Consider the following 13,783-nt stretch of genomic DNA (forward strand, 5'->3'; position numbering starts at 1 on the left):
ACGAGAAAATTGGGTCGCTTGGCTGGTTACATGGTTGGAGGTTAAAAGAGAATATGTAACATTTTGTGAAGAATTCTTTTGTGAATTTTTGTATAACTAGGGATATATGAGAGGTCCCCCTTACTCTAACTACCCCCTATATATTTAGTAAACTACTTTTATCAACTACTACTACGTTATAGTAATTATATATATATCCTTAAGTTCTTTTAATAAACTACTATATTTTAATAATATAAAATACTTAATTTAATTAACGTTATATAGCTTATTTATTTTAAAGGTTATTTTAATATACTTAATTTTATTTTATTTTAGCTTAATTATATATTATTTTATTAAAATATATTAATAAAACATAGTAATATGTTTAATATATTATTAAATTTTATATTAAGGGATTAAGTTATATATATAAAAATCTATATATTTTATTCTAGGTCTTTTAAGTAATTATAAAGGAGTTATTATTACTTTTAAAATAGTAATAAATAGTATTAATATAATATAGTAATAGTATCTTAATATTAAGAAAGTAATAAGTTATAGTAGTATAAAGAGGGAGATACTTACTCTTTATAATTAAAGCGATTTACATTCTCTTTATATACCCCTATAAGTGTTACGGTCAGCTATCCAACAGTAGGGTCTGCTAACAAAAGCTGGGGATTAACACGTTATAAGAGTACACTAGGGTTATAGTCTGGGTTATAGGTTGTAGGCTGATAGTAGATTAGGTCTTTAGAGGCTAAGGTGATCAGTCTTAGACTTAATAAGTAATTTATAGTGAAGGTAAGCTGAGAGTATCTGTGAGGATAAATACTAAGTTGATTACTGAAGAGCTATAGAAGTCTGACTATAAGCTAGGCTTAAGGTTATACTATATATAAGTCTAATTCTAAACATATTCCTTTATACCTTAGGTCGATCTGGATCATTCCGATCCAGAATGATTGTTTAGCCCCTAAGTTGTGTTGGATCATATTGATCTAATATGATCGTTATCTTATCATCATGTGACTTAGACTATAGTTCTTCTGTTACTGAGTGAGTCCCTGTTGTTCCTGTGATCCTGCAGTATAAATGTCCTGTCCTAGCCGCCCGACGCCCAAGTGGGTCGCTCAACTGTTATCCATGCATAACAGTGTTACGGTCAGCTATCCGACAGTAGGGTCTGCTAACAGAAGCTGGGGATTGATACGTTCTAACAGTACACTGGGTCGTGGTCGTAGGTTGTAGTTCGTAGGCTGTAGTAGATCGGGTCTTTAGAGGCTAAGGTGATCAGTCTTAGACTCAACAAGTGATTCGCAGTGAAGGTAAGCTGAGAGTATCCGTGAGGATGAATACTAAGTTGATTGCTGAAGAGCTATGGAGGTTTGACCATGAGCCAGGCTCAGGGTCATACTATATACAAGTTCTGAACAGTACCCTTTACTTTATCACTGATCCCTTACCAGGTACCAGTGAGCGCTCATTAACTGTTGGTGAGCGCTCAGTAACTTCAACTGAGCGCTCAGTGATCCACACTGCCTGCTCAGTCTTATCTTATTATCACGTGACTTATACTATAGTTCTTCCGTTTCTAAGTGAGTCCCTGTTGTTCCTATGATCCTGCAGTATAAATGTCCTGTCCTAGCCGCCCGACGCCCGAGTGGGTCGTCCAGCTGTTATCCTTGTTTACAGGTCGTAACATCAGGTCCCCTCTCTAAAGGTCTTGCCCTCAAGACCTAACATAAGTAGGTCGTTAGTCCTAGGTTGGGGATCTGTCAATCATGCTTCCTGATTTATGATGCTGACACTATGTCAGGTTGCGTTTCTGAAAATCCTGCGATTTCTACTCTTCGTCGTTATTATCGTTCCCTTAATATTGCGGAGAACGGGTTTGAAGTCATGCCTTATCGTCGCTGTCGGTCTAAGGGGTTACGCTGTAAAATGCTGCCTAGCTCCTTAGTTTGCAGAGAGTGTGTCGCCGTGGGTGGCACTCGTCATTCGTGCAATGCTTCCGACAACGCAATCTGTTAATATTTATGTAGTCCCTGAGGCCTGTTGTGTTTTGTTTATGCTAATTCATATATAGTGGAGCGTTTGATAGTTAAGTCTCAGCGTTTAGACGATGAGGAGGAAGAAACCGAGGAACTGTTTCGAAAGAGAATGGAGGTGCTGCAAAAGGCGCAGGCTGAAGTGAATGAGGCGCTTGCGAAACTGGATCGTGTCCGCAAGGCTAAGCGAATAGTGTTCAAAGAGGGTCGCAAGGAGACTTTGGTGGTGGCTGAAGAGGAGGGGGCATTAATTCCTTCCCCTGTTGAGTCTTCCTTGGTTCTTAAGGCGCGGTCGGTAGGCGCTTTTGGTGCGATAGACCTAGATATCATCCTTAGCGATTAGAACCTAGGCACTCCAAACTTCTTATCGGAGGCGTCTTAGTTGATTTCTGGTGTTCCTAGGCGGATAAATAGTTTTCCTTATTGCAGCTGGTTTACTTCAGTAGGTGGTCTGGTGAAGTGGTGTGGGTGCTTGATCTGCTTATATCTACTGTTCTTTTTAGCTAGTATAATAGGTGTTAGTGTGACTTCTCATTCTTAATGTTATTGCTAGTAGATCGTGAGTTCTTCTGCTGCGTTAGTGATATTTTTAGCTGGTTCCTATATGTTGTCTTTATATCTATATCCTTTCTATTTGACGAGGTATCAATATCCTTCTGGTTCCTTAAGATGATCGATAATTCGTTCGACTTTATATTCTGGTTCGTTATCTTCCACGATGATGATATTATTTATCTGTGATCTGCGTAGTGCTGGTTTAAGAAGTGAGATGTGGAATACTAGGTGACACTTCATAGTTTCTAGGAGTCTGAGTTTATAGTTAACTGGTGAAATTACTCGTGAAATTTTGAAAGGTCTAAGTTTTTTATAGTTGAGTTTGTCGTTTGGTCGCTTTGTTTTGATGTTTCGCCATATGAGATAGGCGCTATCTCCCTCTTTTAAGGTTGGTCCCTCAATCCTTTGTTTGTTGCTGAATTTTGTCATTCTTTGTCGTACGAATTTGAGTTCTTTGCGTGCGTTTTCCTGGATATCCTTGATTTAGCGTATTGAGGCGACAGCTTTCACTGCAGCTAGGCCTGTTCAGGGTTCTCTATAGGCGGTTGGTTTGAATCTATAGTTGAGGTAGAAGGGGGATTCCTTGGTACTTTCTCCTATTGCGCTGTTATAGGCGAACTAGGCTATTAGTAGCAATATAACCTAATTGTCTTAGTTGTAGTTAACATAGGCGTGGAGGTAAGTTTTGAGGATTTAGTTGATTCGTTCCGTTTGTCTGTCGGTCTGCAGGTGGAATGCAGTGGATATTAATTATTTGATGCTAAGGTGTGACATAATTGATTTCCAAAAGTTGGAGGTGAAGATCTTGTCTCTGTCTGATATAATTTCCTTAGGTGTTCTATGGTTGGCGATGATATACTTGAGAAATATGTAGGCGTATTCTTCAGCGTTGCTTGCTTCCTTGTATGGGATGAAGTAGGCATACTTCGTGAGTCGATCCACGATAACGAGAACGCTGTCATAGTGTGTTCCCATAAGAGGTTCTTGAGACTTCAGTAGCTTGATGATGAAGTCGAGGGATATGGATTGCTAGGCGGTTTGCGGTACAGGCAAGGGTTATAGCATGCTGTACAGCTGATGTTAAGCAGGTTTGCTTTTCAGGCAGACCTCACAGTCCTTAATTGCTTTTGCCACTTGTTCTCTGGTGACCTTTTCTCTATATTGTTGTCGTAGTTATTTCTAGGTCTTTATGATTCCTTGGTGACTATGTGCAGGGCGAGCGTGAAACTCCATAATTGCTTCGTCGTCTAGTTTGTTAGGCGGGTGTTACGGTCAGCTATCCGACAGTAGGGTCTGCTAACAGAAGCTGGGGATTAATACGTTCTAACAGTACACTGGGTCGTGGTCGTAGGTCGTAGTTCGTAGGCTGTAGGAGATTAGGTCTTCAGAGGCTAAGGTGATCAGTCTTAGACTCAACAAGTGATTCGCAGTGAAGGTAAGCTGAGAGTATCCGTGAGGATGAATACTAAGTTGATTGCTGAAGAGCTATAGAAGTCTGACCATGAGCCAGGCTCAGGGTCATACTATATATAAGTTCTGAACAGTACCCTTTACTCTATCACTGATCCCTCACCAGGTACCAGTGAGCGCTTATTAACTGTTGGTAAGCGCTCAGTAACTTCGACTGAGCGCTCAGTGATCCACACTGTCTGCTCAGTCTTATCTTATCATCACATGACTTATATTATAGTTCTCCTGTCTCCAAGTGAGTCCCTGTTGTTCCTGTGATCCTGCAGTACAAATATCCTGTCCTAGCCGCCTAACGCCTGAGTGGGTCGTTCAGCTGTTATCCTTGTTTTTTTTTTTTTTTTTTTTTTTTTTTATTAACGCCATGGCGGCAAGGGCGCAGCCGCCCTTGCGGCAGACCTCCCGAAGGGTATGTGGCGTGGAGGGCCGCAGGATCTAGCTATCTACTGTGTAGTACACGCCTCTTCCTAGCGTCCTCCAGATCTTGCCCGAGGGCCACTATGTGTTCTATCCGTCCCTAGTTCCCACTGGTGCCCTAGTTCCGTTATAGCAATCTGCTGTCCTGATAACTATAGGTAGTCTGTTGTTGAGAGGATAGGTTAAGTCCTATCTATTAGTAACGCGGGCAGATCTTCTGGAAGAAGTCTGTCACGTCAAGGAAGGCCTGGAAGCCTTCATAATCGGTGATTAGCCCCTTAAAGTAGCGCTCTAGAGAGCCTATAGGTCCTAGAGGCTCCCTTCGACTATAAGGGTGGAGGATAGGCCACCGTTGCCTCCTCACTAGTGTCTTACGGCAGTAGACCAGGTGGTCTGCCTCTTTAGCCTCCCCGCAGGAGCAGGAAAGCAGTGCTTCTGTGTGGTTAAAGCGTTGATGATACTGTTCGAAGTCTCCGTGGCCTGATCGTGCTGCTAGGAGATGATGAAGGGTAGCTCTTGGTAGAGCTAGTTCAGGAGGGCAGCCAAGGGTGGCCTTAAGCCCCAGCTGGGTATAACAGGGGGGTGCCTCTTTCTTCCACCATTTTCTATGCTGGTGTTGTTTGCGTTCTTGAGCAAGCCGCTTGATCCCTGATAGGGTCGGCAGTAGGCCTCTGGGGACTGGCAGCGTTGTGCCCTCCTTAGCTAAGCTGTCAGCCTCCTCGTTTCCTTTTATCCCTTGGTGCCCTGGGGACCAGTGGGTTTGTATAGTATATATCCTGGCTGCTGCCTGGATCTCTAAGAAGGCAGCTTGTGAGGAGTCTGGGATGTTGCCGCGTATCCCCTGGATGACACTGGTGTTATCAATACAGATATGTATAGGCTGGCCTTGGGAGGTAGGAAGGGCCCTTTGGAGCCCTGCCCTCGCCCCCTCTGCCTCGCCATCAAATACTTCTGCAATGCTGAGACGGCCGCACCCTTGGGCTATCCGTTTGTTTCCGCGGTAGATAACAAAGCCGAATCCCGTAGCCCCATTAGTGGCTTTAGAGCCGTCTGAGTAGATAATCGTATGGTTATCTGGCACAGTCTTAACCCAGTTCTGAAACGCTTTAGCTGCCTTCTCCTTATCCTGGCCAGCTGTAGGGTCTTTTGATCCTGAGAGGTGCTGTGGCTGTAGGAGCATCGGCCTTGGGCACTTAGGTAGGAGGGCTGCTGTTCTTTGAAGCCTTGTTTCCTGCCGCCCTAGCTGTGGAAGCCTAGGGACTAAGGGGTTGTGTTGGTCAACCTTCTGTAGGCGTGTGGCAAAGCGTAGGCGGGCTGCCTCAAGGGCTACTTTTGCTGTAGGCAGGCCAGCATCTCGGAGGAGGCTGCTGGTTGGTGTAGTCCTCCAGACAGGCAGGATAGCCCTTGCTGCTGCTGTGATAACCTTTCTAACACTCCTAACCAGGCCCTTCTGCCTCGTACTGACAGTAGTTACCTGGTTAGTGGTGCTGCTGCTAACTGCAGTGGTGCTGCTGTTCCTAGCTGGCTTACTTAAGCCTGCATACCAGGTCTCAGCTCCGTATAGGACTGTAGGAAGGACACAGGCAATAACAGCTTGGCGTGCTGCAGCTGCTGGGAGCCCTCCTTTTGTGTTTGATAGGTGCTGTAGGAACTGGGCTACCTTCTTTGCTGCCGCTACCTTTGTATCAACATGGTGCCGGAAGGTGAGTTTCCTATCGAACCAGACCCCTAGCCATCGTACAGGCTTAGTTGAGGCCTTGATAGTTAGGTCCCTTGCCTGTATATCTGGTAGGTTATTTGACTGGTTGTGTTTCCTGCTAAAGTGGATTGCTTCACATTTAGCCGGGTCAAATGTAACCTTATTATCAGTGCCCCAGTCTAGGATCTGAGTTATCTCCTGGCTAAGGGCTGCAGTGTTTCCCTCCAGGGAAGGGCCAGTAGCCAGCAGGCCTATATCGTCTGCATAGCTAAACCGTAGCTTCTGATCGTCAGCTAGGATATCGGCTATATATAGCAGAAAAAGGATAGGTGATAGTGGCGAGCCTTGCGGCAGTCCGCAGGATAAAGGGAAGTCCTCTGTGGTAGTATCCTCTAACCTTACCCGGGCTGTGCGGCAAGAGGTGAAGTTGAAGATCAGTCTAATCAGACTACTAGGCCAGCCCTGCTGTCGTAGCTTAATAGTAAGTCGATTTCGTAGGACAGAATCAAACGCCCCCTTGACATCCATTGTCGCTAGAGTTGCAGTAAGCCCTGAGTCTAGAGCTCTTTCGATCTCATGGGTTAGACAGGTTGTCAGGTCGACTGCAGCCCTCCCTGGTAATGCCCCAACCTGCTGTGGGCTAGCAACTCCTTCCAGAATGGTGAGATATGCCATCCTCTTTGCTATCAGCCGCTCTAAGCCCTTGCCTAGGCAGGATAAGAGGGCTATTGGGCGCCAGGATCCAGCCTTTGAGAGGTCTGCTTTTCCCAGCTTCTGGATCATAACTACCTCTGCTTTGCGGAAGGTCCTAGGGAAGTAGCCTATCTGAACGCAGGCCTGAAAGAGCTGCTGTATAGGAACACCTATCAGGCCCCAAATGGATTGTAGTAACTTTGTAGTAATCCCATCAATCCCAGGGGTTGTAGCCTTTGTGAGAGTTGCCTGGCGTACTTCCTCAATGTTGACTATCTGCTGCCAGGGTATTAGACGCCTTGGAACTATAGGAATAGCAAATGGGTTCCCATGGAAGTCGTCTGTAGCGTCAAATCTCTCTAGTAGGGCCTTCCGTAAGGCTTGGGCTTTATCATAGCTGTTGTTAAAAGCCTGTCCATCTACCAATAGAGGTGGGGCTTTAACAGCTAGACCAGACTTACGCCAGCTAAGTATCTGATATAAGTTCTGGTTAGACCCAGCCTCCTCAATCTTAGCAGCCCAATAGGCGCGTTTTGCCTTCCTGACTGTGGTCAGAAAGGCCTTCTGCTCCTCTAGGATGGGCGGTGGTATTATTAGCCCAGGTTCTTGGGCTTGCTGACGCCTAGCCTCAATAGCTGCTTGGTGGGCCTCTGAGCACTCCTCTGTCCACCAGGGGGCTCCCCTGCCCTGGTTAGTCCGTCTCTTCCCTACAGCCTGGATAGCTGTAGAGAGGAGGCTGACTAGTTGGGTAGCTAGGGAGTCTATTTCTGCTGAAGTAGGTGTATCCCCTAAGGTAGGCAGGGCTAGGATCCCTACTTTCACTAGGTCGGCTAGCCGGAGTAGGGATGAGTCTGAGACCACAGGGTGGCTAGTCTGACACCTCAAGTCCTGGGTTTTGCTTATAGGTATGGTCGTTAAAATAGCTTGGTGATCAGCCCCTGGATGTAGGTGTGGGCTGATGCAGGCCTCTGTAAAGGGGATATTTGAGAAGCTGAGGTCGAGTATATGCCCATGGGTATGGGTTGGAGCCCCAGCTACCCCAATAAAGTTAAGATTACAGCCTTCAGCCCACTCTGCAATATCGTCCCCTCGGTTCCGGCTTTGGGAGCCAGGTTCCCAGGAGGAGTGGCGAGCATTGAGATCCCCAGCAATAAGGGCTCTCTCCGGCGGTTGATAGCTTAGGAGGGTATTTGTTGTGTGGTTTGTGGGTTCACCTGGTGGTCTATAGACGTTTGCAATAGTAATGTCGCCCGCTTTGATCCATAGGATATCCCTTGATAGGGTAGGTCTTTGCTGCTGTATTTGTAACCTTAGACTTTTGCGTGTGTAGGTCATAACCCTAGGCCTTGTGTCCCTGCTGTTCCAGAAGTCAACTGGTACGTAAGAGTTATAGCCTGGGTGTGTGTTGATTTGCATCTTATCTCTATAGCCTATCCAGGGCTCCTGGATCAGTACTATATCGATCTGATCTGCCCAGCAGAGCTCTAGGAGAGCTGTATGAGCTGGGCTGATCTTCCCCACGTTACACTGGGCGACCCGTAGTACCCGTGGGGTAGCCATTTTGAGCCTACGGCTCTGAGTCGAGATCGAGGTGGGTATAGGCATTAATAACGTTGTAGTCAGGCTTCTGTGTTACCCTCTGGCTTCTGCTACTGCTTGGGAGCGGGCAGATAGGGCGGTTGGTAAGGGGGAGGGCTTCAGAGTCTTCAGCCTCATCCTCATCCATACTATTGCTGCTTCCAGCTATGCTAGCAGTATCTGCAACAACAATTGAGTCTTGTGTAGGTGTGAGGGGTCGAGGGCGCTTAGATGTAGTGCCCAGCCTGGCCTCTGCTTGCTGTGTGCTGCCTAGGGAGCAGGCCTGGCTAGCTAGGAGGTCATCTGAGGCCTTGCCACCAACCTTCCGGATCCCTCGCAGTTCCTTATAGGTAGGTATAACAAGTTTTCCATTAACTAGTAGCGGTCTGGCTGGGCAGTTGGCATGGCTTGCTGGGAAGGGCCCATAGCAGTTAGCACACTTAGACCTGGCTAGGCAGATCCTATCCTCATGCGAATCTAAGGGCATACTGCAGTTCTCACAGAGGGGTTGCCGGGTGCAGTAGCGGTTTGAGTGGAAGCCCTGGCAGCCAGAGGAGTGTCGTTTAGGGACCTGTTTCCTAGGGGGGAGCAGACGAGCTGGGCCTGACTGGCCGAACAGGCGGAAGCCTTCCTTAACTCCCTGGGGGAGGGCAATAATCAGGCTTTGCGTAGCTGTGGCTAGGTCAGGGCTATCTCGGGTTGGGCGCCAGGAGAGGAGTCTTTGCTTTGTCTGTAGGAAGACCTCTTCCTCTATTTCAGATTCAATACCCATCCTACTTCCATCTAGGCTTGTGAAGTATAGGGGGCAAAAAGGGATGGAATACTGGTACCATCTTGTAGGCACTTCTACCTTCTCAGCTGTGAGACAGTTCTTAATCTCAGGGGCCCTCTGAAGGAGTAGGGCTTGTATCTCTTTGTTCTGGGGCCTCAGCGAGAAGCCAGTAGCAGTATGGCGAACCTCAACTAGGTCTTGTGGTTGTAGGTTGAGCTCTTTTGTAACTACCATTTTTACTGAGTGAGGGGCTAGGGTTCTGGAGGTAGGGATATGTTCGGCAGGAAGCCTAACCAGTAGGCGGAGATCCTGGGTCTGTTTTGGCTTGTTTGCGTAGTTGGTGGCCTGCCGGCCTGTTGTTCGGCTCGGCCGGGGGCCGGGGCCGGGGCTGGGGCCGGAGAGGGATCCACCTTTAGTGGAGCCTCCGGCGGCCAGGGCGTACGTTTTTCCGGGGCTGGTAGGGGTGGGTCCAGAAGTTTCTGTGGTTGCAAATCTGGCAAAAGAGTCGATGAGGTCCTGGGCTGTAGCCTTCAGACGTGCTGGAGCCGTCCCAATAAGGGCATCTAGGCCTTTTGCGAGGAGGTCCAGGGCCTCATCTCGGAGGGCCCGACCTTCCCGGGCTTGCTGAAGAGCGGCAGTGGCCGATTGTGGCCCTCCTCCAAGGGGCCGGATAGGGGGGGGCGTGAGGCCCCTCGGACGCGGGGGTAGGGAGGTAAGGGGGGGAGGGGTCTTCGGCAGGTTATGCATAGAGGATAGGAGGCCGTTAGGGCCCTGCGAGGCGCCCGCGGCTGGCTCTGAGGCCATCGCGGGCGAGAGTAGGTTGTAGGGGTGGATTTGGTGGTGTTAGTGGTAGGGTGACGAGCTCAGCGCGGCACTAACAGTGGGTGCCGGTGGGGTGGTGTCGTGCGGGAGCGAGTGTGTTATCCTTGTTTACAGGTCGTAACATCAGGTCCCCTCTCTAAAGGTCTTATCCTCAAGGCCTAACATAAGTAGGTCGTTAGTCCTAGGTTGGGGATCCGTTAATCGTGCTTCCTGATTTACCTATGATGCTGACACTACGTCAGGTTGCGTTCCTGAAAATCCTGCGATTTCTACTCTTCGTTGTTATCGTCGTTCCCTCAACATTGCGGAGAACGGGTTTGAAGTCATGCCTTATCGTCGCTGTCAGTCTAAGGGGTTATGCTGTAAAATGCTGCCTAGCTCCTTAGTTTGCAGAGAGTGTGTCGCTATAGGTAGCACTCATCGTTCGTGCAATGCTTCTAACGACGCAATCTGTTAATATTTATATAGTCCCTGAGGCCTGTTGTGTTTTGTTTATGCTAATTTATATATAGTGGAGCGTTTAATAGTTAAGTCTCAGCATTTAGACGATGAGGAGGAAGAAACCAAGGAACTGTTTCAAAAGAGAATAGAGGTGCTGCAAAAGGCGCAGGCTGAAGTGAATAAGGCGCTTGTGAAACTGGATTATGTCCGCAAGGCTAAGCAAATAGTGTTTAAAAAGGGTTGCAAGGAGACTTCAGTAGTGGCTGAAGAGGAGGGGGCAGCAAATCCTTCCCCTGTTAAGTCTTCCTTAGTTCTTAAGGCGCGGTTGGTAGGCGCTTTTGGTGCGATAGACCTGGATACCATTCTTAGCGATTGGAACCCAGGCACTCCAAACTTCTTATCGGAGGCATCTTAGTTGATTTCTAGTGTTCCTAGGCGGATAAATAGTTTTCCTTGTTGCAGCTGATCTACTTCAGTAGGTGGTCTGGTGAAGTGATATAGGTGCTTAATCTGCTTATATCCACCGTTCTTTTAGGCTAGTATAACAGGTGCTAGTGTGACTTCTCGTTCTTAGTGTTATTGCCAGTAGATTGTGAGTTCTTCTGCTGCGTTAGTGATGTTTTTAGCTGGTTCCTATATATTATCTTCATGTCTATATCCTTTCTATTTGACGAGGTATTAATACCCTTCTGGTTCTTTAAGGTGGTCGATAATCCGTTTAACTTCATACTCTGGTTTGTTATCTTTGATGATAATAATATCGTTTGTCTGTGATCCACGTGGTGCTAGTTTGAGGAGTAAGACATAGAATACTAAGTGACACTTCATGGTTTCTAGGAGTCCTAGTTCGTAGTTAACTGGTGAGATTACTCGTGAAATTTTGAAAGGTCTGAGTTTTTTATAGTTGAGTTTGTCGTTTGGTCGCTTTGTTTTGATGTTTCGCCGTATAAGATAGGCGCTATCTCCCTCTTTTAAGGTTGGTCCCTCAATCCTTCGTCTGTTGCTGAATTTTGTCATTCTTTATCGTACAAATTTGAGTTCTTTGCGTGCGTTTTCCTGGATATCCTTGATTTAGCGTATTGAGGCGACAGCTTTTACTGCGGCTAGGCCTGTTCGGGGTTCTCTATAGGCGGTTGGTTCGAATCCGTAGTTGAGGTAGAAGGGGGATTCCTTAGTACTTTCTCCTACTGCGCTGTTATAGGCGAACTAGGCTATTAGTAGCAGTACAACCTAATTGTCTTAGTTATAGTTAACATAGGCGTAGAGGTATATTTCGAGGATTTAGTTGATTCGTTCTGTTTGTCTGTCGGTCTGCAGGTGGAATGCAGTGGATATTAATTGTTTGATGCTGAGTTGTGATGTGATTAACTTCCAGAATTTAGAAGTGAAGATCTTATCTCTGTCTGATATAATCTCTCTGGGCGTTCTGTGGTTAGTGATGATATATTTAAGAAATATGTAGGCATATTCTTCGGCGTTACTTGCTTCTTTATATAGGATGAAGTAGGCGTACTTCGTGAGTCGGTCCACAATAATAAGAACGCTGTCAAAGTGTGTTCCCATAAGAGGTTCTCAAGACTTCAGTAGCTTGACGATAAAGTCGAGGGATATGGATTGCTAGGCGGTTTGCGGCACAGGCAAGGGTTGTAGCATACCATAAGGTTGATGTCGAGTGGGTTTGCTTTTGAGGCAAACCTCACAATCCTTAATTGCTTTTGCCACTCGTTCTCTGGTGACTTTTTCTCCATATTGTTGTCGTAGTCGTTTCTAGGTTTTCGTGATTCCTTGGTGACCATATGCAGGGCGAGCGTGAAACTCCATAATTGCTTCGTCGTCTAGTTCGCTAGGCGGGCTAGTACTAGATCGTCCAGCCATCATCAAGAGTTTGGTTGCTGGCACTAGGTCTCCGTCGTTGTTTCCTTTGAGAATCACCTGGGTTTCTTCAGGTACTGGAACGTTATAGTCCGGTCGTCAGCTAAGAGCGTCAGCTCTGCTATTATCTGATCCTTTGCGGTGGATGATTTGGAAGTTGAATTCTGATAGGAATTCTGACCATCTAATCTGTCGTTTATTCAACACTTTTGAAGTCGTGAAGTGTGAAAGGTTCTTATGGTCTGAATACACAAGTACTTTGTGTGTGGTTCCTGAGAGCTTAGGTCTCTATTCCTTGAAGGCTTCGATGATTGCCATAAGTTCCTTATCGTGAACCTGATAGTTGAGTTCAGGTCCGTGGAGCTTGCGAGAAAAGAAGGCACACAGGTGTAGTCGTCCTTCTGAATCTCGTTGAGATAATTATGCTCCTATCGCATAGTCGGATGCGTCAGGTTCTACTTCGAACTGTTTTGTTAGGTCTGGAATGCTTAAGATAGGCTCGCTGGCGATGAGGTCCTTAATCTTCTGGAATGCTGTTTGTTATGGTTCTTCCCATATAAAGGGCGTGTCTTTGCAGCTGAGGCTTGTGAGAGCTGCGTTGATCTTGCCATAGTCCTTGATGAATTTGCGGTAGAAGTTGACGAAACCTAGAAATCCTTGGACTTCCTTGAGGTTGTTAGGTACCAGCCATTCCTTAATAGCTTTGACTTTGTTTTCTGACATACAGACTTTTCCAGGGGTGATAGTGAATCCGAGGTATTCCACCTTCTGTGTGTAGAATTCGCTTTTCTCAGGTTCAACTAATAGCTTAGCTTCTTAGAGGGCTTATAAGACGTGGTGTACGTCTTCCTTATGTTTCTCAGGTGTCGATAAGAAGATAAGGATGTTGTCGAGATAGACTACTACGCAGATGTCGACGTATTTGCGTAAGACTTAGTTGATCATATTTTGGAATGTTGCAGGGGCGTTAGTGAGGCTGAAGGGCATGACGAGGTACTCGAAATATCCTTTTCAGGTTCGGAAAGCGGTTTTCCATTCTTCTCCTTGCTTCATTCTGATCAGGTTATAGGCTCCTTTGAGGTCGAGGGCTGTAAACCAGTTAGCTCCGTAAAGGAGTCGTCTCATTTCGTCGATAAGTGGTAGTGGGTAGCAGTTCTTGATCGTCATTTCGTTTAGCATGCGGTAATCGACGCATAATCGTAGTTTTCCGTTCTTTTTGGGTACGAACAGGATTAGGCTTCCTGCTAGTGACGTTGAGGGTCTGATATATCCCTTCTTAAGATTTTCTTCAAGGTACTTATCTAGGGCTTCTATCTCTGTCTGGTTGAGTCTGTAGATTTTGTTGAAGCGTGGTTCCTTCCCTTTTTTGAGGGGTATTTCGTGGTCGAAACTGGTGTGTTCGGGCAGTCTGGTTTCTAATTCGGCTGC

The sequence above is a fragment of the Colletotrichum aenigma genome (genome assembly GCF_013390185.1).
Source record: "Colletotrichum aenigma strain Cg56 chromosome Unknown KSG_Cg56_contig01, whole genome shotgun sequence".
NCBI classification, from domain to species: domain Eukaryota; kingdom Fungi; phylum Ascomycota; class Sordariomycetes; order Glomerellales; family Glomerellaceae; genus Colletotrichum; species Colletotrichum aenigma.